We start from the raw sequence: 22,555 nt of genomic DNA, 5'->3' as shown, positions 1-22,555 counted from the left end.
CTTGCCAGGTGCAGTTAATCCACTTACAGATGGCCAGGTGTTACAAAGCCCTAAATTATGGGTTCAAGCCCAACCTAAGTCCTTGCCACCTTGGCCACTGGCTTTCTGTATAACTGGGCCTCAGTTTCCCCAAATGCCAGTCATGATACTGACTTCATTATGAAATACTGCTATTCCGTTTACTGATGTAGAATTTGTCCTGAAAATACGTTGGGTTCCTCCTATCACAAAGCTGCTACTTAATGCCTTTCTAAGTCTCAGAATGTTTTATCTTTTTTTGTTGTTTTGTTTGTTTAAAATTCAGGTATATTCTGTGCATTCTGAAAACGGAGAGCCTCCCACTACCTGCTTCTCTATACACTCATGGATTGCATATACACTGACTCTAAGTATCTTTGACAAGACAAGAGATATTTAACAGTCTGTACAGGAATTGCTAAGTCAAGGCCTGAACCAGTGATTGAGCACCTGGTGAAGGGACACAGCCAGCCCTGGGAGCACAGGTGAAAGCAATTCACCTGTGAGACCAGGACGGGTGGAGGTTGGTTCACCCTTCCCTAAGCCTCCTTTAAGGGCTGGTTGCCAGGGGGGAAGGGTTTCTAACCGGAGATTCCTCCTTTTGGGGTGTTCAGTGAGTCCTGATCCTTGGGATGGGTAAGCAAATCTTTCTTCTTTTAACTGCATTGTGACTATTGCCCTTTTTTGAGTAGTTTAGAACTGGTTTTCTGCTATTGCTTTCCCTGCATAGGCTGTATGAGCACCACCCAGCTATTGAAGAATGGTGTTTTTGTTGAAGACTTATATTAAAAAAATAGAATGCAGGCTGTGATATTCTTTACCACAATCAAATTATCTGTAACACAGAGAACTCATATAATTATGCAACTTGATCCGGAAAAGTATTAAAGTACTAAACTAAGAATCAGGGAGAGATACTGTGATAAAATCTAAGCATACTAATACTGGCTCTCTCTTTTTTTCTTCCAATATAATGAAAGCATCCTATTGCACATTTTCTTTGCACTGAAATATAAAAAATAAAAGAAGGAACAAAGACCACGGCATTATCAGCTGGATTCAATTGATCCAGCTGGCATGATGAAGAGGCTCTTGTCAAGTCAATGCAGGAGAAATCTTTCTGAGCTATTAGGGAATAAAACCCAAATCAATTGGTGACCTGTAGTTTCAGCTTACTGAGAGCAGGTAGAAAGCCTGACTTGGAGTGCGTGAAACCAAGCCATTCTCAGAAGGGTTAAGATTTGTTTTGGTCTTTTTGTTATGCGTTTGCAACTGTTTAAGCATTTAAGTACTAGATGGGACCTGAGCACATTCGTGGGCAAGTCCCTGTGGTCACCAGTCAATGGCCCATAATTGGCTTCATCTGGAGCAAAAGTCACTGACCTCTCGGTCACAGTGAGTCACTCTTGTCCAGACAATGAAAAGTGAACCAGGTGCAGACTTCCATGGGCAGCAGTTAAATTCCTGCAAAGACAACGAGGCAGTTATTCGTGTTTCTAGGTGTAATGAGAATTCCACTTAGGTTTTTTTTTATCTCAAGTGTTTAAGGGTTTTAGTGAGTCTTTAATAACAGGAGCCTTTGAATGGATCTCATAGGGAAGACTTGATTGCGTTCCCCAGTGCGGGCAGGAAATCCAAAGATCACTGCATTGTTTAAAGCCTTAGCATGAGAATTTAAATGGATCTCAGGTGGTAGAGGGGGCTCCAATCTCATCCCCAGGTAAGACTGGCACTGACTTGTGTGGTGAGGCCTGGGGAGATCAGCAGCACAAGGTGCAGCACCATGCCTGTCTCATCTCTACTTCCATGGGATGTTTTTGTTTCTTCACATTTCTTTTTTTCTTTTTCCACTTAATTATATGTATTTCAAGGAAAAGAAAATGCCAGAGTGTATCTAATTACAAGGAGTTTATTGACTTGAACTTCATTCACTGCAGACTCCTAACCTCGTCATCTGATGAGCCTGAGAACTGATTCTCCCTCTTCTGAAACATCATGACCCTGCTTTGATTTAATTGGTGTCTTACAGTAATCGAGTACTTGCCAAGAGCCAATTTAAAGGTGCTACCATCTGATTTCTTTCCCCAATTGAAGGATTAACCCCATTAGCGATGAACTTTGTGCTGTATGTCCATAACATTATAAAGGAACATAATTCTGTCTCTTTCTCCACTAGCTCATTTCTTTCTTGCAGTAAAACCAAATCATTAAGAATCTATTATCTTCTGGCAGTTTGGACCTGTTGCTTCACTGCTTGGTCGGAAGCAGATGGTGATCCTGGATGGCGAGGCACTGGTTCCTTACCTCTCGCTAGCCCAAGGCTGCCAGCAGCGCTCTGCTCCTGTTGCACCAACCCAGCATGTGTCCCCAGCACCCTACATCAGCCTGCCTCTGCCTTTGTCAGTAGCTATGGTTTCCTCCTTGGAAGTCAGTTTGCAGCATGCTCAAGGGACACCTGTGTGGGGCTGGGATTTGCTGAGGTGGCTGTTCTGTTGTAGCTTGAAAGAAAAGGTTGAGACTGCGGTTGACAGCGGGTTGTTATCAGGTCAGGTTGCAGCCTGTCCCACTGCTCAGTGCCATGGCAGCACACAGGAGGGAAGGTGTTCTCTGAGAGTTCCAGCTGTGGTTTTACTGAGACGGTTCTTAAATGTGTAAGTTATCTTTAACAAGCTATAAGAAATAATGGATAATTAGAGATGAGTTTTCCAATTTACTAATGAAATATATTCTCTGTAGATAAGTGCAGAGATGCATAAGGGTGTTGCACTATGTAAGAAACAGAAGATAGATGTCTCCAGCAGCCTAATTTTACATCCTATAATGCCTCCTTTATCATTAATAACACCCTCCTACATTTAAAATGCTCATCTCCAAGGACCCAGGGATGCAGTATAACTGCTTGCCTAGTCCTGAAGGCAGACAAATGGTTGGCAATTTTACTAAAAAATTTGTCAGACTCAGACCAGCACAGGCTGATGCCTTCTCCAAAGGCTGAAGTGCAGCTCCTGCTGAGAGAGGGATCAGAAGCTCAGCCCTGACATCTTGAAGCCAGGTGGTGGGAACTGGCTTAGAAAAAGGCTGAAGGGAAGGAAAAATGTCATGCAAAAGGAGCTTGTTTGGGCTCCTTGGGCTTCTGGGACAGAGGAAGGGCCTTGTACTTTGCTGGCACTCTGTTTGTGGGATATATTAGCAGTGTGGCTACTCTGAGCAGGCCTATGATGAGGTGCTGTTGGTAAATACTAGGAATATGGCACAGATGAGGATCACACATGGTGATCAGGAGGAGAGCTTTTGCCAGAAGCGTGAAGATTTTGTACTCGAAGCCCAAGAATGGCCATTCAGCAGACTTCTAAAGTTAGAGTAACCTGTCATTTCTTGCTTGCCAGGAGAGCACATGGGATTGTAGAGTGTGGTCGTACTGTCATCAGGAGCTTATGTAGGCTTCTGCTGCTTTCAGGATGCTGAGACTGAGCAGCTACCCTGTGTGTGAAAGTCTGGCAGGGTCGGCTTGAAATCCTGCCTCTGTTAAACTTGGAGGATTTTGGCCATTGATTTCAGTGAGGCTTTCAGTCCTGGCCCTTTCAGTTTCTGAAGCAAAACACAGTAGAAGACCCTAACTGCTGCCGAGTGGGGGAAAAAAAAAAAATGTATATTGGTTTTGGCTCTAAAGTTCTAACATTCACTTGTGAATTTAAATTAGAAAATCCATTTGCCATATGTTCAATTCCAAGAGAACTATGTCTCCAGAGAACCCGCTTCCTTGGGTTGCTTTGGATGGAGGAGGAGTGCTTACAAATTTCTTTGCTTTTCCCTCTTCTGTTTTACTTGTCACATTTACCATTAAACTAGCAGTGACATTTCTGTGCCATCTGGTTTTTTTTGTATATTTTTAAGGGGCTGGAGGAATTAAAATCCAGAGTAAAAGAAGAGGTCTGTGGTGTTAGACCAGCAGCGAAGAAAGTGAATGGGAGAGCCCACACTAAGTACTTTACCAAGGGAGACAAGGTTCTGAGGAGGGGTTTTATGCCTTGCAAAAAGGAGAGGGAATCTCTGCATGTCTGAAGGGTGGGTTGGTTCTGGCACAGCTAGACACAATCTCCACGATGGCTGTTACAGCAATGAGGCACAGTGGTAGACAGCTCAAGAATTGCAGATCTGGAGCTACTGTTTTATTCATCTCCCTAGAGGCCTAGAAATATTCAGACAAATGAGGTTGTCCATTTTTAAGGACTAGAAGGAAGTATGAAGTCCCGCTGGACCCACAACCTCACATACTTTAAGGTAGAGTTTGGTATGGTTATGAATAAGGCTACTGTGAAGGGAGAGAATTGGACTTGCTGGCTAGGAGATTTCCCTGTGCTCCTGTTGGATTCATCAGTTCTTGTTAAGGTTTGGACAAGCCTGGGAGAGTCTATGTCCAATTAGGAGGAATTCTCAGCCTGAGAAACAATGAAATAGAATTTCTTGTGAACGCTTCATGTAAACAGTTTGTGACATTCATAATCTTATCACACGGTTTCTTGCAACATCTCACTTTTCCCAGACAATTGGTTTAAGTTAGCATAAAAACAAACAGCTTAAAAATTCAGTCTGCCCTCTCTGGCCTTGTACAGCTGAGGAAAGAGGTCACAGCTGACATTGTCAGCTGCAGTGATTTCAGACACAGTGTCTGAGTGTAGCGTAAGCAGAAATTTATACTTTTTAATTTGGTTAGAAGATTGCGTTAAATGCCCAGGGAAAAAGCTAGTTTGGAGCCTGGCCAATTAGCACACATTCAAAGTGTCTTTAGCAGGGGCAGAGTTGGGGGCTGGCATCAGCCCTTACCAGACAAGGCCACGCATTGACACACAGATCACCCCCAGCTTCACATGGGGTGACAGAAGATGACAGATGAGTCATGAACAAGATCACATATTGATCCTTTACAGGATGATAATTTATGTAAATTGCACTTAATGTATGTAGATAGAACTGACATTTTCTCCTGGACTGTTTATCTCCAAAGTCACTCACAGAATGATCAGATTATGACTCTGCATAGCAAAAATGTTGCTTCTCTCTGCCCTGCAGACCAGATATTTGTTTGCTTGTCAGTGTGGGCAATTTAATTACTAATTCCCGGGGCTAATATACAATATCAGGCTATTACACTGCATTGTATCGTACTTACTGAATAGCATTACATGTGATTTATATTTAATTTCAGCTCAATTTCTAATCTTGCTGTGGTGGAGTTACGTGACCAAACAAGGCTGTGGTCTGCTGTGTTTGTAGTGCACTGAATAGCTTCTCGTTCATCCTTGGCCTCTGTCTGTATCTCCCCAACTCCACTATTTCTCTTGTGTCCACACAACTATCTCCAGGTAAATATTTGTTAATCAATGTTCTTTGTTTAAATGAGGCTTCTTATTCAACTGTTTCACAGCTAATTAAACCCCATAACAACAACGAGGGGATTTGTTCTTTTCCTACATGTTACTGCTTGGATGCTGTAAAATACTTCGTAAAGAGATGGACTTAGTGGGCTGAGGTGTAATGTGGCTTTAAGCAAGGAGCTGTAAAATTACATGGGGCGTGGAATTAACCCAGCTCTTTAGAACCTGAAGAACTACACAGATTTAGAGGACCTGAGTTAATGCCTAGTTGTGCTATAAGCTTTTCTTTACAGCCTTACTGAAGTCACTCAAACTATGGAGTCCTGCAGCAGTTTGGGAATACTTTTAAAAAGTGATGTCAATGCATAAGAGTTCACTGGATTCTCACTGGAAATCAATGGGATTCATTATCCTAAACCCCAGTCTTTCAAAGACTGAGGCATCTGAATTGCACTGATTTCAATGGGGACTTCAGTGCTTTCAGTTATCCAGATTTCTGTTTTGATCTCACTGTCCAAGTCACACTTGCTCGTAGAGCAAGGCTAAAGGTGGTTCTGCACTTCCCAGATGTGCTGGCTGTGGGCAGGAAAGGACAGCTGTGAGATGCTCATCCAGGGTCATCTGCCCACCCTTGGCCAGAATGAGAGAGGCAGAGCTTCCCTGGCAGCACTGAAAAGCCAAAAGCTCCCCTGCAGTTCTGGTGCCTGAAATCTAGCGAGTGAAATGAAAAAGTTCAGTTTATCCTAGGAAAACTAAGCCCGAAACATACAACACAGGAGATTAAGGATGGAAAAATCGTGGCAAGAGTAAAGTTCTGCAAGCTTGGTACTGCTGGCACAAGGGGTCCAGGAGGTCTCTGCACACAGATTAAGCAGCTCTGGATCTACAGCCTTTCAGGAGTCCTTTCAGGCTTCACAGTCTATGAAACCAGATATTTTCCTCTTATCTGAACCCTTTTTAATTCATATTCTTTCCAATTCTCCATGCTAGGGAGAGTGTGTGTACTGGACTGAGTGGGAATAGGGCAATTGCTGAAAGGGCTCCTGTAAGTATTAACAATAATAATGTGCTCTTTATAACCATGTCTAGTTTTAAAAGACATTTGACAAACAGAGGACTTGGAATGAAAGGCTTTTAAAGCCTCAGCCAAGCTATTTGCAATTAGAACACAGTGATGTACATTTATTTTGTATGTAAGTTGAGCTCACAAAAATCTCCTTTTTTGTCCATTAACAAAACCACAGCATCCCCATGAACAAGCCCCCTTAATCTTCACAGTGCACAGTCTGTGATCTTATCCTTAGTAAAGCTGTGCAGTGTCATGCAGCTCCAAGAGAAACAAAAGCGAAGTCCAAACCAAAATGGACTCTCTTCCAAAATAGCACTGGTTTGGGGGAGCACCAATATTTGAGGGTTGTTGCAGCCTGAACAAAGTGTACATCCCAGAAATGTGCAGGGTATACAAATTCTTTCTGCTCCAGTATAAAAAAGACTAGGTCAGGAAAAAAGAGTTGAGCATGAGCGCAGCGGTGACTCCATTACCACTCCTTGTCTTGAGTGTCTCAAGTGGGCTTAAAAATAGAGAGCAAGAAGTGGAGTGCACAGAGAATAAATGTATCTGATAACTGCTCTGCCTTTGTTTCACTGTCTTTACAGCAACATTGATAATTTTCTTCTGATCTCAAAAGTGTGGATGAGAGAGGTAATTGTCAGCTTGCTGCCCAAGCAAATCATCACAGAGGGTCCAGAGCCTGTGTTTAAGCAGTCTCTCTGGGCTCCCTCCCACCAGCAAGGTAAGCAGTAAGACAAAAGGAGTCTTCCTGGGTTGTGCTGACCAACTCCAGCTGTTGGAAGCAGCTGTGTTACATAAATCTGTCCATAAACACATCTGACAGCCTGCACTCTACTTTTTTGCTGAAGAGGCTCTCCAGAAGTCTACACTGATGAGTAAAAACCTAATTACAGACTGCCTCTGAATCTTACCTTCTAAGTCCTCTTACACAGGGTTCACTGTGCACCAATCGTGGCACGGGGAGCATTTATACTCTGCATAACCTTTCCTTTTTCTTGACATTTCCAGTGCTTTTTTGCTTCCCTTTGAAAAGCAGGCCATCCGTACTCCCTGCTCATGCAGTCACACCTTTCAAATGCTGGAAGCAAATGTTCCAGTCTGAGTGACCAGAGCCGTATTTCATTTTCTGGTGGCTGGGCAACTCTGAAGGCTTAGAGCCAGTCAGAATGAAGCTTTGGGCAATAGAAATCAGACAAGCTTTCAGCTGTTTAAATACAGTTCATCCTTCTTTTTTGGACAACTTGTGTGGACTCCTTGTCACAAACTAAGGTGTGTGGATCTAACTGAGTGAAGAGCTGCTCAAACAGGCTTCAATCACACTCCTTTTATCCTCAACTCCAGGCTGACCTCCAAGTGTGTGCTTGCAGAGGTGGTTGCTTCTGTATTAAGTAGCCAAGGACAGGTTGCAAAGAAGGCAGGGAAGAACCTGGCTCACTTGTATCCTTAGGTAAAGCATCTGTCTTGCTATTGTCAAATGAAATCAAGTGTTTTCTTTAGCACATTAAGAAATTTAAAGGAAATGTCCTTGTGGGGAGGGTTGTCACTCCCTGAGGAAGTTATTAGGTTGGACTTACTCAAAGGATTTATGGGAAAAAGTGTTTTAGCTGCCTCCAGAGCACCATACTAGCCATAGTGTTGTTCCAGTTATTTTATCTGACTATCTTTACAGGTATTCTGGGTAATTTACCTGCACAGCCAGCCTCTGAATTGCTCTTTGGAACGCAATTGCTGTTATTTTTGAAAGCACTACTCTCAAAAGCAATATTTCATCATTACTGTAAAACATCATCCCCACAATTATCAGACAGAGTGTCTGTAGGAATCTTACGGGAAACATGGTGACGCCTGAAGCAAGCCCCAAACCTGAAGCTATGTCTCATTAGTGCCTGGCTGTGGCATGCCACCCTCTTACCCCAGCACGAGAGGAATTAGAATTTGGCCTTCAGACTGTCATGTGCACTGGCGTGGGATTAGTTCCCATGAGTCTATCTTCTTAAAAGTAGACTGCTTTTGGAGGAGAAGCACTGCCTTATCTCCAGCAAAGCTATAAACAATGAGGAGGAATTTCCCCTGCCTTAGAGCTGGCTCTTAAACTGCCTTCCTCCCCAGCCCTTGCTGACTGGCTCCAGCACTATGCAGAGGGCTTACAGACTCACTGAGCAGGTAGGCTTCTGTCTCAGATGATCCCTGTGCAATCCTGGCAGCAAAAGGTCTGCTGCTCTGGAGACATCGTGGGAGGAAGAAATGGGGAAAGGTGATCTCCAGTTGTGTATCACATTGCACGTTGCATTTGTTTTGAACATCTCCTTGCCATAAGGAAGTAGGCAAAATGGGTAACATTTTAGAGGTAAAAAGTGTTTGTTTTTCTTTAGGGGTATTAAATCTTAGTGACAGGAAATTATCTTCCTTTTGCAGATTGTAAGATAAAAAGAATGATTCATTTGGTTTGAGTCCTCTGTCCCCCTTGCCTTCTGGAAAAAGTGAAGACAGTAAAGAGAGAGCAGAAAGCGGTATCTAAAAAAGAAATCAGAAAATGAGAAAATATCCATCAGAATGAAAATGTCTTACTTTAGAAGGAAAAAAAAATACCATTTAAGACTGGAAAATCACCTTGACAAGTTTCAACCCTCTGTAGCTGCTGCCTGAGGAAGGAGTTTGCAGGAAATCCTTTGCTCACTGTTAGGTACATGCACAGAGATGTGAAGTCAGTTACATGCTGCTATCCTTATCTATTTACTACCCAGTTGAAAAAGGGCCCCGTCTGCCTTGGCTGAGGTCTGACCTTCCTTAAAGAAAGGTCTTTTAGAGAGAGAGATTTTGATTCCAGATTTCTTCTCATTTAATTTTACTGAATGACTTTACCAACCGGGAAGTGCTTAAGATGAGTTGACCAAATGAGAAATGCAGGTAGTGACAGCTGTTCTGGTGTCTTCTATTATTTAGATGCTGGCACCCACAAAGTGGGGGAAGGAAGGTTATCAGCATTATCAAGACATCACCGATGAGTACAGCAATCACAGCAAAGCCTGAGTGACATTTTCAGCAGCTCCTGTACTTAAATGAGCACAGATGTAGATACAGTAAAAGCACATAAGCAGAGGTAGCTCCAGCACAGATCTCAGCAGTGTGGCAGACAGGATGACTGACTGCACAGTCATCTTCAGGAAGGAGGCTGACTTGCTAATTGTATGCAAAATGGTAGAAATTAAAACCGTTCGAAGGCACTACAAGTAGGATGAAATGTAAAGCTTCCTGTGACATTTATTCAGAGGAGGATATTGTTTTCTGAGGCTGCTTGGTTCATGTACATTTTGAATGAACTGCACTTTACTGTGTCACCCACTGAGTTAACAATTTGTGACAATTACAGTAATTATTCTGCTACAGTAGCAATGCCATTGCCCAAATATGTTCCATGATTGGCTTTACTTGAATGAACAAGAATACCATGGGCCTGAAAAAAAACATTTGTGGATATTGAATCATTTAATTTTCTGAATCTGTTAATTCACAGTGTTGAAATACTGATAACCCTGTTCATTAAAGGAGCAGTAGAGAAGCGTGAGACAATTGATACAGTGCTAATGAAACAGAAGCTTTGCAGTCTCTCTGAGAGAATTCAGTTGCAAAATACATGAATATATGTCATCTCTGCAATCTGCAGAGAACCAAATACAAAGGTGACTAATGTGAAGGCTGGATTGAGCAGAGAGCCAGGAGGAGGATGTGTGTCCTTGCATCAGCAGAGTGACTCTGGAGTCCCACACCTGGGTTTGCATCCTGCTGCAGAAGAGCCTGGGTGCATGCTACCCACTGGACTGCACACACCTTCATGTCCAATTCTTGCATTTCTCACATCCGCAAAAGACCAAATAAACTCCAAACAAGGCAGTGGGAGAGAGCTCTTAATAACCTACTCATTAAATGCACCACATTTCATTCTGAAGTGCTCTTCGAGGCTTAACACAGCAATTCTCCATCTTAGAGCCCAGTCTGTATGACTCCTCTATTGATGGGTATTTGTTCCTGAAGTCGTGATCTTTCAGCCAAGACTTTACACAGAAGCGTTTTCTTCCAGCACATCCTTGTATTTTAAGAAGAAGTCGTAGCATGAAAAGGAGAGAATAATACTGAATACTCCACTTAACAGATGAAGATTCAGCAAGAGCATTAGAAGACATGTCTACTTTGTAGCTTCCCAATTATGCTGCATGTGAAACAGGGATATTATTCTGGATGGGTCCACTTGATGTTTTGCCAAGGTCAGGACTGTAGCATTCTGATGAGGAAGTGGTTGCTAGAGTTACTTCATCAATTATTTACTCCAGGTTTGATGACATCTCACTGTTATTTTTCCTTTATATTCTGGAGTCATTCACTGTTTGTCACTCCATTTGCAGCTGTGGAGGTCACCCATTTAATTCTATGAAAGGCAGCACATATACAGACTCCATCAAGGCTGCACTATGTTTTCTACTTAATTTCAGTTAACATTGCTTTGCAGTTTTAAAGTAATTATTTCTCACTGACAGTGGTGAGTGCTTTCTAATTCTTATGAACCAGATCCTTTCTGGTCCTGAGCTACAAATAAGACCAATTTTGTCAAGAATATGTTCTGCGAAGAGTCTGTTCTTCACAGGATCCTAATTTTTTGTCCGTCTCCTTTCCTCTCCTCAGCAAAGTATTAACCAATTATACAGTACACATGAATATAGGTCTTATCTAGCATTGACTGCTTTCATGATAGTGACTGTTCTGAAGATAGTTGTGTCATAATTTGGTTTTCTTCCTTAAGCATCTAAAGCTTCTTTCAGTGGGAAGCATCATCATGTGGATCCCTGGATCCCTGCTGGCTGCTGGGGAAGTGGCATTTGGGGAAGACACGTAAATGCCGGAGAGACTCCACAGCAGCTGGGTGTCCTGGATATGGAACAGACTGTGGAAGAGTTAAAGCAACACAGTGACAAAGCATGGAAACGCCTGCGGTGTCCTACCACCCACGAGTTCTCCCTGTCCTTAATCACCAGGCTGCCTGTTACGGCTGAAAGTGCCTTGTGCTTCCTCCTGGAGTCCTTCTGGGGACTGAACAGCGCAATGTTGTTGTCCTGTTTATAGCAGACAGCTTTTACAGACTTGGAGAAAAGGGGCTGGGAGGGACACTGGGGCACCTCTAGATTGCCTTATCTGTGCCCCTGGGCAATATCGGCCATCCCTAAGGACAAGCAGTGAGATTCAAAGAGCGCTGGAGACAGAGCTCCAGGCAGATCCTGTCACACTCACCCCTGACAGCTGTCCTTCCTGTATTTTCCTCTAAATCCTCCACACACAGAAGCTTCATCATTTCTTGACCTGTGCCCTGGTGACAAGCAGAGCGGATTTGTCCTTCCTCTCCACACAGAGAGGCACCGGGAGTCTGTCCTGAGGGCTCCCTGAAGACCAGCCCTAGCTAGGCTGCTGCTGCCTCTGCCTATTCGCCCTGACAGCTAAGGAACGACATCTTGCCTTAGCTTGCAGTTTTCCTCTGTGACAGCAAAGATGGGCTTGTTTTTCCTTAGCAAACATATTCTCAAGTCTTTGTCAAGGAGGGGCTCGCTCCAGCAGAGTATTTACAATGCCAGGCCTGAGGCTGCCCATGCCAGGCACTGCGGGCTCCTGTCAGAGGGCCGAGCAGCGAGGCCTATCCTCCCCAACCCACAGCCATCGTCTGTCACCACTTTCGGTGAAAGTCATGGCCTGGTCACTCTCAAACCCTCATTCTCATACTCCAAGATAGCTCCCCAGCCCAAGAGCTGGTCAGGATGATGATGATGATGATTATTATTATTATTAGTGAAATGTTAGCTGTTGTGGTTTCTTTCCCTTTTGGAATGGGCAATTTATTAAAGCCAAAATTGTTGATGGGAGCTGATTTGACAAATTTCTCAGTTCGGAACCACTTCCTTCAGGAGGAAGCACTGGAATTGTTGAAACACGAATGTCTGTATTTTTTAAATGAAGAAATGTTTTGATTCAGGGGTCAAGATAAGTTGAAAAGAAGTAAGACAAAGAGTCAATGTTAGCTTAAAAAACATGACAAAAACATTTAAATCAAAATGATCCCTATTTTAGCATCACTTAGATACAATGGTAATATAGCCCCAAACTATTTATTATTTAACATTGTATTTCATTCTTGGGCCATGAAAAACCTCTAGTTTCAATATTTGTCAAAATTGGAAGGGGATGTTATTGAGGCGGTGCAGTTTGGAAAGCTCCTCAGGTCACTGAAGCCATTTCATCCCTTCTGGCATTCAGAGTTTCTCAGTTTGCAGACTCAGCTCTTCCTGTGCGAAATGGGAGAAGTCCCTCGTGGGGATGGAGACGAAAGCCTTGCTGGGTGATACTCCAGGAGAGGCCATGGCTCCAGCAAGCAGCTGCTCTCTCCTTCCTGTCCTGTGTCTGTAATTACTTTGTAAGAGTACCTGAACTTCAGCCTTAGCTCATGAGATTTTGCCCATGCCTACAAAACGTGCTACAGAAGAGGGAGGTGCTTGATCCTTGGAGGTGCAGGACATTCTTTGTATTTGCTTTCTGTTTCCCAGAAAATTCTCCTCAAAGATGACTCTGATTTCCAGGACTATCAAAGCACATATTTTTTTCATGCAGCTAAATATAAAGGCATGGGTACCTAGATGAACACATACATGTTATCCAAGACCACTGATTGGAGTGAACCAGATGAGAAGATTTTTCTGATTCTAAAGTTTCTTGGGAGCAGGGACCATCAACCTGTGTCTTAATAACATATATTGAGTACCCAATCCAAGAACTTATTGATTTGAATAAGACTTATACGCCTTGATGAAAACTTTTACTTTCTATCAAAATGCATCTCTCTCTGAGCTGGACTATGACAGCAAACCTGCCCTCAAATTGCCTACATCACTCAGGCTTTCCTTAAATGAAAGATAAGCCTGTCTACTTCTTTGCTTATCTTACCACATTTCCAAATCCCTGACTGTCCCTGAGAGTAGGAGAAGAGGAAGGTGATGGTGAGCAGGTGGCAAGGAGAAAAAAAAAAGGGCAATTTGGCATTATGGTCCAGGAGCCAATGCTGTACTAATAAACTGTGAATAAATTGTGCTTCTAAATATTACTTTAAATGTTGCTTTACTTGAATTCAATAAGGACGACGCATTGACCTTTTCAAGGTTAATGGCTCAATGATTTACGAAGACAAATCACATGCAAGGCCAAATTGATTCTCGTATTAATTATTTCTCTGGACAATATAAAATTGAGATTGATACATTTTCCATGATACCCGGAAAGACATTTCTGCTCATCAGGTTATAGATGTTCCAGGCAAAGCCCCATTGCTTGGGTTACATTTCTTATATGTGAGATTTTCTACCGCTGCACCTGAGGAGCAAAAACCCGCTGAAGGAAGACATTTTCCTATGAAACTAGATGCAATCTTTGCTTCTGCTTTGCCTTACTTCCAGCACTAAATGTTGGCAGTTGAGAGAAAGTTCAACACAATCCAATTTGTGGAACCAATTGTGACAACTCTCATGGTTCTGAGTTTTACCTCCCCTGAAGTCTTTGGCAAAACATCCGCAGCTCCTTGTTAGCATATGCAAATAAATCTCTGGGTATAATCACTGGCAGAGAAGGAGTATGAAGTGAGGGGGTGCCCATCCCTTCAGGGATGCCTTCTCATCTCAGTGCCTTGTCAATACTGCTATCAATGACCTGGAAGGAAATCTAAAATCATTACTAATAAGGAATGCAGGTGACTCAGATTGGGAGAGGAGTACATAATGAGCCATAGATACTAGTGAGCTCGATCACTCAGCAAATCAGATGCAATCAAAGCATGTCTTTTTTCATGCAGCTAAATATAAAGGCATGGGTACCTAGATGAACATATGCATATACTCATGAGAAATCAGTGTGGCTTGTAAATGCTCCGTATGGGTAAATTATGCATTTTGCAAGCATAAATACTTTATTGCTGTCAGACTGGTAGGCTGGTATAGCTTAAAGGAGAATTCATTCTGGTGTGTTACCAACATAATAAAGACATTCAGCTGCCTGTGCAGAGCTCTCTTACACCACCTCCTGCTGCAGCCCAGTGAGGGTTTAGCAGCAGGGTTGCAGTCTAACACGTGGAAGGTGTTTTTGTGTAGAGGTCACTTGAAGCTGTTACCGTCACCTTGAGATAGGTGGGCACTAAGGTTCCAGTTTTCCATGCTTTTCCCCAGGAATTCAGCAGTAGGATGAGTGGCAACAGGGCATAAGTCTTCTCACCTGTGCAGGGCACATCATCAGCTCTATCCTGTGCAACTGCCTTTTTATAACCATCTCTTTATTCATTTCAAAATGTAGCCAGACCCTAACCTTCATGAGAACCAGGGAGCTGCTGTGTTTGCAGAGTCCCTCGAGGGCACCTTTCCTATCTGTGGCTCTTTCTTCCCCAGGGCTTCTATTTCCCTCTGTAATAGAAGTGGCTCTCTGGAGCAGTTGTTCTTGGTGCTGACAGCTCTCTGATTAATGGAAGTGACAGCCTAGTCTCCCTGTGTGTGCTGTGGGAGGCTGCACAGGGCTTTCCTCTCCCTCCTCTTGGCTCAGCCTTTACCTTTGTGGAAATCTATCCATCACAGCAACCACCTGGCAGGTAAATTCAAAGCATGCAAACTCCTGCCATCCAAGCTAAAAAAGAATTGAGCAACACCAGCTCAGCAGAAACAGTATTATTGGATGGATGAGGATAAAATGCAAGCTTTGTAGAGAGAGGCAGTATCATTTATTAGGTCACGTACGTACTTTCAGGAGGGAAAGTGGGACAAGATTTTGGGCAGTTCTTTAGTTTAAAATCAAAGCAACCATCTCCCAGGCTGAACGGGTGTTGAGACTAACTGCTCTGAGGTTACAAGTCACTCATCTTTTAGACAGTTTGGGAGAAAAGGGCATTGGTACCTGGAGATCATCTGAGAAGGGCAGGAGTAAAGTCACAATGCTTCTGTGAATGGAGGCAGCTAGCTATTTATCACTGTCCTGCTGATGGACTTAGAATTCATATTCCCTCCTGGCACAATATAAAAGTTAAATTTTGCAAGCAGAATCTTGTTTTACCAAGAAGGAAGACAAAACAGGAGGAGATATCAGGAAAATAGGTGACAGAGAGCTGGGCAGGTGAGACAGAGAAACAAGAGCCTGAGCTCAGCCTGTGCCTGTCTGCTGAGCATCCTCAGCTCTCCTTGCCTGGGTCTGAGGCTAAAAACCAGGGCTGCTCAGAGTTGCACCTATTTAGAAGTTGACATTCACTGAATTTCTGCCAAGACAGAGCAAACCCAAGGTCTGGAGCTGCAGGAGCATAGTAGGAAGTAAACTTTTTGGCCGTAATGGCTAAACAACAGAAGCCACTGCTATCACCAGAGAACAGCCAGAAGGGATGAACCTGGCAGTGATTCACACTTTGTTGCAAATTCCAGGGCCCAGGGAGGAGAGAGCAAGGCTTGAGAAGGCTGTGGGGTTCAAGGCAGACTGTCCTAATCCCCACATAGGCAGGAAGAGGATGCAGCCTTGGAGAGAATTTGTTGGACTCACTGGGGTGTTTTGGGATAGCAAAGTGCTTGGCAGAGCCGTTGCCCTCTGTGCAAGTCAGTCATGCTCTGATCCTTTGTCATCCCATAGATAGAGGGATGGGAAATCAGTTTAATGCACACTCCGTGCATATTGAAGTATAACCTAAATAAAACACCCTGAGGGTGCAAGAATAATCAGCAGGGAAATAAATCTGCTGTGCTATGTGGTGTCTGCTGGAGCTTCTCATTTCAAAGCAGGAAAACCTCTTTTTTCTCACTTTGGATCTTTCTTCTTTTCCTTTTACACGCACAACCGAGGTGCACTGCCAGCTGCCCTCACATCCCAGCGACCTTCCTGCATGAACAGCAAAGGCAGAGCCCACATGAAGGGAGCACACAGCAAACCAGGAAGATCCCCTGCTACACAGATTTTTGGAAAGCTGCTCAGAAATGGTTGGCAGCCCTGTGACTTCTGCCTGCAGACGCTCCAGAGAGGCACCTTCAGGAGAGCAACAAGGAGGAATTATTTGGGAAGGCTTTCATTTTCAGATTGTAGGGCCCTAGGACATATTTTGGTGTTCATCAAAGGACTCAGACTTTCAGTGGAGTTAGGGAATGAAAACATGGGTTCCTAAGTGATATTTTCAGAGGAAGACTGGCACACCAGGTCAGACCCTCAGACCCCTTGTATGATTCCCATTGTGGCTCTCCGTAACTCTGTCCCTTTTATAAATAACTGATGCATGTTGTCACATTATAACTGCATAACATGCTTCATTTTCTTTTACACAGTGCTGAGAGGACAGCAGGTCTCCCTTGTGCAGCTGGGTCATTTTGTGTGGAATCTCTGTTGTCTACAGTGGGGTCGAACTTTTGTTGGTTGAGGTTCTTTCTCAGAAGAGACACAAATGCCAACTTTTCACTCTCTGTGCAGCTGAGATAAAGTCTACAGAAGATACTATCTCTAACATTGCTGCCTAAATTTGGGTGCAGTTGCCCAACAGGTTTAAAAGTTATCGGAAGGAGACTAAAGCTCTTTCTCTCTCACGCACACACACAAACACAGGATAATCACGTAAGCCTTGTTTCCTTGGGAAACCAAGCGAAAAAATAGCACTAGCACAGAGACATACTGTAAGACGTGAAAGCAGACCTACAGCCCTTCCAGTTGGGGAACGTGAGAAAAGCCACCAGCGAGGCTCCCTGAGCTAGCGAGGTCAGCACAAGTGGGCTGCAGCTTCTAGAGGGGAGCAGGCAGGCACCTTTCCCAGGCTGCAAAAGCAGCATATGAACGTGTGAATGCTTTGCTAGCTGCTCTCTTTGAGCTTGATGGAAAGCAGAATTTCTGTTAATTAATGCTTCACGTAGCAGTGTAAATCAGTCTGCCACAGTGATGAGAGGTTCGCAGACAGCCAATTATGTGGGAAAGGAAGCTGTGGGTAACATTCAGTGCCCTTCTTAGCGAGGGGCCGAGAGGATGATGTGTGTGGGCTGTCCGGGTTTGTGCAGCAGCTGCTGGTGCTGGGCAGTTCCCATGGCACACTAGTGCATGTGGCCTCGTGTCTTTGGGCTGCAGGACTGAAGATCCAGTCCATCCAGTGCAATAAAGGAGAAAAAAATCTCCCCCACCCCTCAGCTCCTGTCACAGTGCTAGTCTCGTGTTCATAGAATCTTAGAATTGTTGGGTTGGAAAGGCCCACCCAGCCCCACCCCTGCCATGGGCTGGCTGCCCCCACCACCAGGCTGCCCAGAGCCCGTCCATGGCCTCAGTCACCTCCAGGAATGGGGCACTCACAGCTCTGGGAGCAGTGCCAGCACCTCACTGCCCTCCAAGTGAAGGATTTCCCCCCAATATCTAATCAAAATCTTTCCTCTTCTAATCTAAAACCATTCCCCCTTGTCCTATCGATATCAGACCATGTAAAATGTTGCTCCCCATCTTTTTAATAAGGTTCCTTTAAGTACTGGGAGGCCGCAATTAGGTCTCCCCGAAAACTTCTCTTCTCCAGGCTGAACACCCCCACTTCCCTCAGCCTTTCTCCATAGGAGAGATGTTTCTGGGTGTTGTCTGCATCGCGCAGCAGGGAAGCCCACACCAGCTCCCTCCATGGGGCTGCACATGGGGCAATGCTCACAGAGTGCCCAAGGTGACAGTCCTTGAGGAGGGTGCCCATTGCTGTCACACTGCTGCATGGCACTGAGTGTGCTGCATGACACACACTGATGTTCAGCCTGGTTTTCTTGACCTGGGCGAGTCATGCTAAAGGTAAAAGCTGTGACATCGCACTCCTTGAATTCTGCCTGCTGTGTAATTAATCCCACCGAGAAAAAAAGAAAATGACTAGCTGCCTGCCAGGTGGTGAGGTGAAGTTGCCTCAGAGGGAATCCTTCAAACACCATGCTCTGCCCTCTTTATTTTCCTTTCATCATTTATTTGGCTCAGTGCTACACACACACACACACACACACACACCACATCCTGTTTAGATTCATCTTCCTCAGAAAAGGATGATAGCAATCACTACCCGAGATCAAAGCAAAGGATAGCTTATAAATGAGCTGACATTAAAAAAGGCAAGTGTTCCTCAAATCTTTCACATCTGCAATGTTGCTTCATTGTATGAGGGAGCAGGGCACAATCACTGGAAACTGTGTAGTCCTGGGATGTGGCTCTCCAAGAGGACGCTTCTACCAAAATGAGCACTAGGGAGGTATGGTTGCTCTTAACAGAAGCCATTGGGAGTAAACAGAAGAACTTCATTAAGAGCAGTGATGTTGAATAATCTGGTCTGGTAGCTTAGACTGGACCAGTGAATGTTTCAACCATGGAAAGAGCAAGACTCTTGAATGGCCTTCACATGGACATAAGGGGACCAAGATGTCAGTGTATGTTTGTGATGGAGCTTCATACTTTTGTGACCAGGTGTCTGTGAACTGCTTGTGCAGTATTGCTGATTTGCAGCCGATATGTCCAACAATTGTGATATTTTGCTCCCTAGCATTTCAGCACTTTGCCTTTGGCCATATGAGAGATGGGAGGAAGTGACCGAGATTTCAAAAGCAGTGCATAAGTGAGAAGTGATCTGTAAAATAACTTGTGCAAGGAAGAGGGAAAGACCCAGCAAGATCTCTGCAAGGGCATATAAAGCACTGTGGACTCTGTATACCCTAAGGTATTGATTTAATTGACTCACAAATGTCCTTGTGGGATGTCAGTCACTTCCAAACTCAGGGCTGGCTGCAGCTACGTTGGCGGTGAGAAGCAAAAGAAACCTACATTGAACCAAACATTGCTAAGGGGAGAGAGGAGAGCGGCTGTCTTCTCCTGAGGTCCTTGTGTTCTACTAGCCCAGGAGGTAAGCAACTGGAAAAATTGCAAGGCAGTAAAGAAAACCAAAAGCAAAAATGGTGACTAAAAGGTTCAACAGGACTTCTTGCAGATTAATTACTCCTTGAACTGAATAGAGAAAAAAATCTAGGTGGAAAGTGGCTGTGGCAGAGCCTGTCCTTGCCAAGCTGTGAGGGACTGTGGATGCACCTTTCTTGTCTACTGAAGACATCCAATGCCTGGAAGGAAGCCTGAGGGGAATAGTAGGTCAGGAAACACCTAGCCACCAAAGATACTTTGTACTTGTTGCAGAAATCATAGAATCATAGAATTGCTTTGGTTAGAAAACATCTTAAAGATCATCAAGTCCAACTGCAACCTAACCATACTACTCTAACAACCCACTGCTAAATCATGTCCCAAATACTAACCATGGCCTGCAACAGTGACTGAGCACGTGGTGGGAAGGCAGGGCCAACCCAGGGGAGCTCAGGTGTGTGCAATGCATCTGAGTGACCAATAGAGATGGAGCCAGGATCCACCCCTTCCCAGACCTCATTTAAGGACTGGCAGTGGAGGTAAGGGTATCCTACTGGAGATTCCTGCCTACTAGAGGTCTTCTAAAGGTAAGCAGTTTTTCTTTGTTTTTGCATTCACAGCTGCTACGTTTGGGCTTGTTCTCATTTGCTGCAGCCTAGGATTGTGTCACTCTGTTATTATTGCTGTACTTTCCATTATGTTATAGCATTACAGTACCCAAGTAGAGGAACACTGTTAAGTAAAACAGGGTGAGAACCCCATCCTGCCTTTCTCCTTCCCATCAGCCACTGCAGGACATCAGCACTGCCTTCATTCCTCAAACAACTGTGCAAAGCCCTGTAAAGAGGCACTCCAGCCTTAAATATGCTCGTGTAGGGTTACAGGTTTAGGTCCTGGGAGGATAAAGTGAATAAATCTTGCTGAGTGAACTTGGTTGCTTTCACATGATATAATTACAGAATGAACTGAAGGAAGGGAAGAGAGCAGTGGCGCTTGGGCTGAGATATGAGCAAAGCCCTTGGTACCATGTCTTGTAGAAAATGGTGCATTTGAAATTTCCAATTAAGTGATAGGTAATTTTTTAAGATAATGATTTTGTTCCTCTGAGGAGTCTATCAGGGACGAAGAAAAGGATAGTCCATGTGGTAGCATTCCATCCCCCTACAGCAGGAGGGCCTCTGAAGGTCTCACTTTCATCAGGCTCTTGGTGGTAGGCAGAGCCCCTAGTTAGAGTTAAAACTGCCCTGCTCTTTTCACACCAATTGAAATGAAAGGTTTCTTAAGGAAAAGAATGTCGGTCAGCTGCTACAAATCAACAAGGCTCCATGGAAGCCCATGGGTTCCTGATAATTTACCCCAGATGGATAATCCAGCTGGTTTTGGTTTGCTGCTTAGGTTTTCATTTGCAGTCCTTCCAAGACAGTCTATGTAATCCATTAGGATCCACCCACTGATCTCCAAATAGTTTTCAAAAGCCAAAGGTGCAGTTTGTTGTGAGATTGATATCTCGCTAGCAGCATGATTCAGGTTTCCGGCAGCAGGTATGAGATTTAACTGCAGGAAATGAGCTTATTTTTAGCTGATGCATTCACTGGAGGTTTGTGTAAATGGATTTTTGCTGGGTGTCCTGTTTCTTAGGCAATTGAATATGAAATTTTAACTCTTGCTTTTAATGTAAAACTTAGTTTAAGGAAATATTTACTGAATGGGTCCAGAAAATGTCATATCCAGATAAACACCCAAGGCTGGGAGGGATGCATGCACTCACAGTACTTGAACTTTGTCAGTTAAGATGTCCGTGAGATTTCCAAGTGGCAAATGAGTGTTGGGCTAAACTGAAAAACAAAGGTATTGATTCAGTTTGATCTTGACCCTGTGGAAATTATCTTTTGGATTCTCTTATTTTGGTGGTATGATTTTGAAAAACTTACAGAAGTAGATTTCTTATGGAAATCTTGTGTTTGGCAGAGGCTGAATTTTCAACCCAAAAATCAAAACAAAATCATGCTGACAGAAAAATACCAGTCAGCCCTAAGCAACTATCCTCCTGTCTCCAGGAATCTGAGTCCATGACTGATGTCAGTATGTATAGAAACAAACAGCTGGAAGGGTTCAGCTTTCCTTTCTCTTCAGTGCTATCAGGAACCCATTTTCCTATGCCATGAGTTCAGCAACATTAGAGCCTTTAGGAGCTCTCTGAGCTTTTCTGTACAGAAACGTGGGTGTCTATTCTCTCTGGGCTGGAAAGGGCTGAAACATGCCCAGCTCATCCGCTGCAGTATGGAGTGCATCCTGCCAATCCATCCAAGGGCAGAAGGGGAGATTAGTGGTGAGAAGCAGTAAGAAACAGTAGACGGCTTAAATTGGCATCAGATGTGAATTTCTGGGAGTACCTAAGTCACTCCCAGCCCACTTGCCTGGTGCTCAGACGTTCAGCAAGATCCTCACTGTTGCTCATTTTAGGGTGTTTTAATGTAGTGGACAGATAAAGATCTGGCAGCGTGTTGTTAAATACATGGGAGAGGGGAAGAAGGGTTCAAGTTTGAATCCTCTCAAGTTCCTTCTGACAGCTTGAGGAAGGGGCCAGGCAGCCCGCTCCCCTTCTGCACAGTTCCTTCATGCCTAATAGAGAGGATAATGGATGGGTTTAACCCTCTACAGGAGGGGAGGATGGCTGTGCATCAGCTGCTGGCTGTGCACACCCAGGTCCTGGCAAGTACAGCACACAGCCATGTGCACACACATCCACACGTGCAGCCCGGTGCTCTGCGTGCATGCTTCCATCCATGTGAGGGGAGCTCTGACAGGGTGCAGGAGACATTCGCCCACGCAGATCTCATTAGTTGTCTCAAGCAGGGAAGGAAGCAAACGACTGGAGAAGCCCTCGCCCTCTTTTTTTTTTCTTTTTTTCTCCCCTTTCCTTGCGTGCGCGCGCACACACAAGGGGATGGGAGGGATGAGGAAGAGGGGGCAGAGAAATAGGGGGGAATAATGAAAGTGGCTGTGCTACAGTGATGAATTTTTCATCAGGCCTGAAGTGTAATTGTAATGCATGGATTAGCGCTTTAGGAAGCAGTTTGCCTGTTGCTGTTGGGGCTTCCCCCCCCCCCCTTGCTTTTGATGCACAGAGGGTAAGGGCAAAAGTGTGCTGTGC

At 44.2% G+C, this 22,555-nt stretch overlaps 1 long non-coding RNA gene across 6 annotated transcripts; it reads left to right on the top strand.

Annotated features, from left to right (window-relative positions):
• Positions 540-13,647, top strand: LOC110406045. Of its 6 annotated transcripts, none has more exons than XR_002443220.1 (6): positions 540-654; positions 5,225-5,381; positions 7,050-7,186; positions 7,807-7,912; positions 8,135-8,628; positions 11,280-13,647. It is a non-coding gene; the product is annotated as an uncharacterized LOC110406045 (long non-coding RNA). The 6 variants fall into 6 exon arrangements; XR_002443218.1 differs by lacking the exon at positions 11,280-13,647 and adding an exon at positions 8,881-9,007; XR_002443221.1 differs by lacking the exon at positions 11,280-13,647 and adding an exon at positions 1,615-1,738 and having other exon boundaries at positions 598-654; positions 8,135-9,007.

This window comes from Numida meleagris, chromosome 13 (assembly GCF_002078875.1).
Source record: "Numida meleagris isolate 19003 breed g44 Domestic line chromosome 13, NumMel1.0, whole genome shotgun sequence".
In the NCBI taxonomy this organism is placed as follows: Eukaryota; Metazoa; Chordata; class Aves; order Galliformes; family Numididae; genus Numida; species Numida meleagris.
This window is presented reverse-complemented; position numbering and strand designations above follow the sequence as displayed.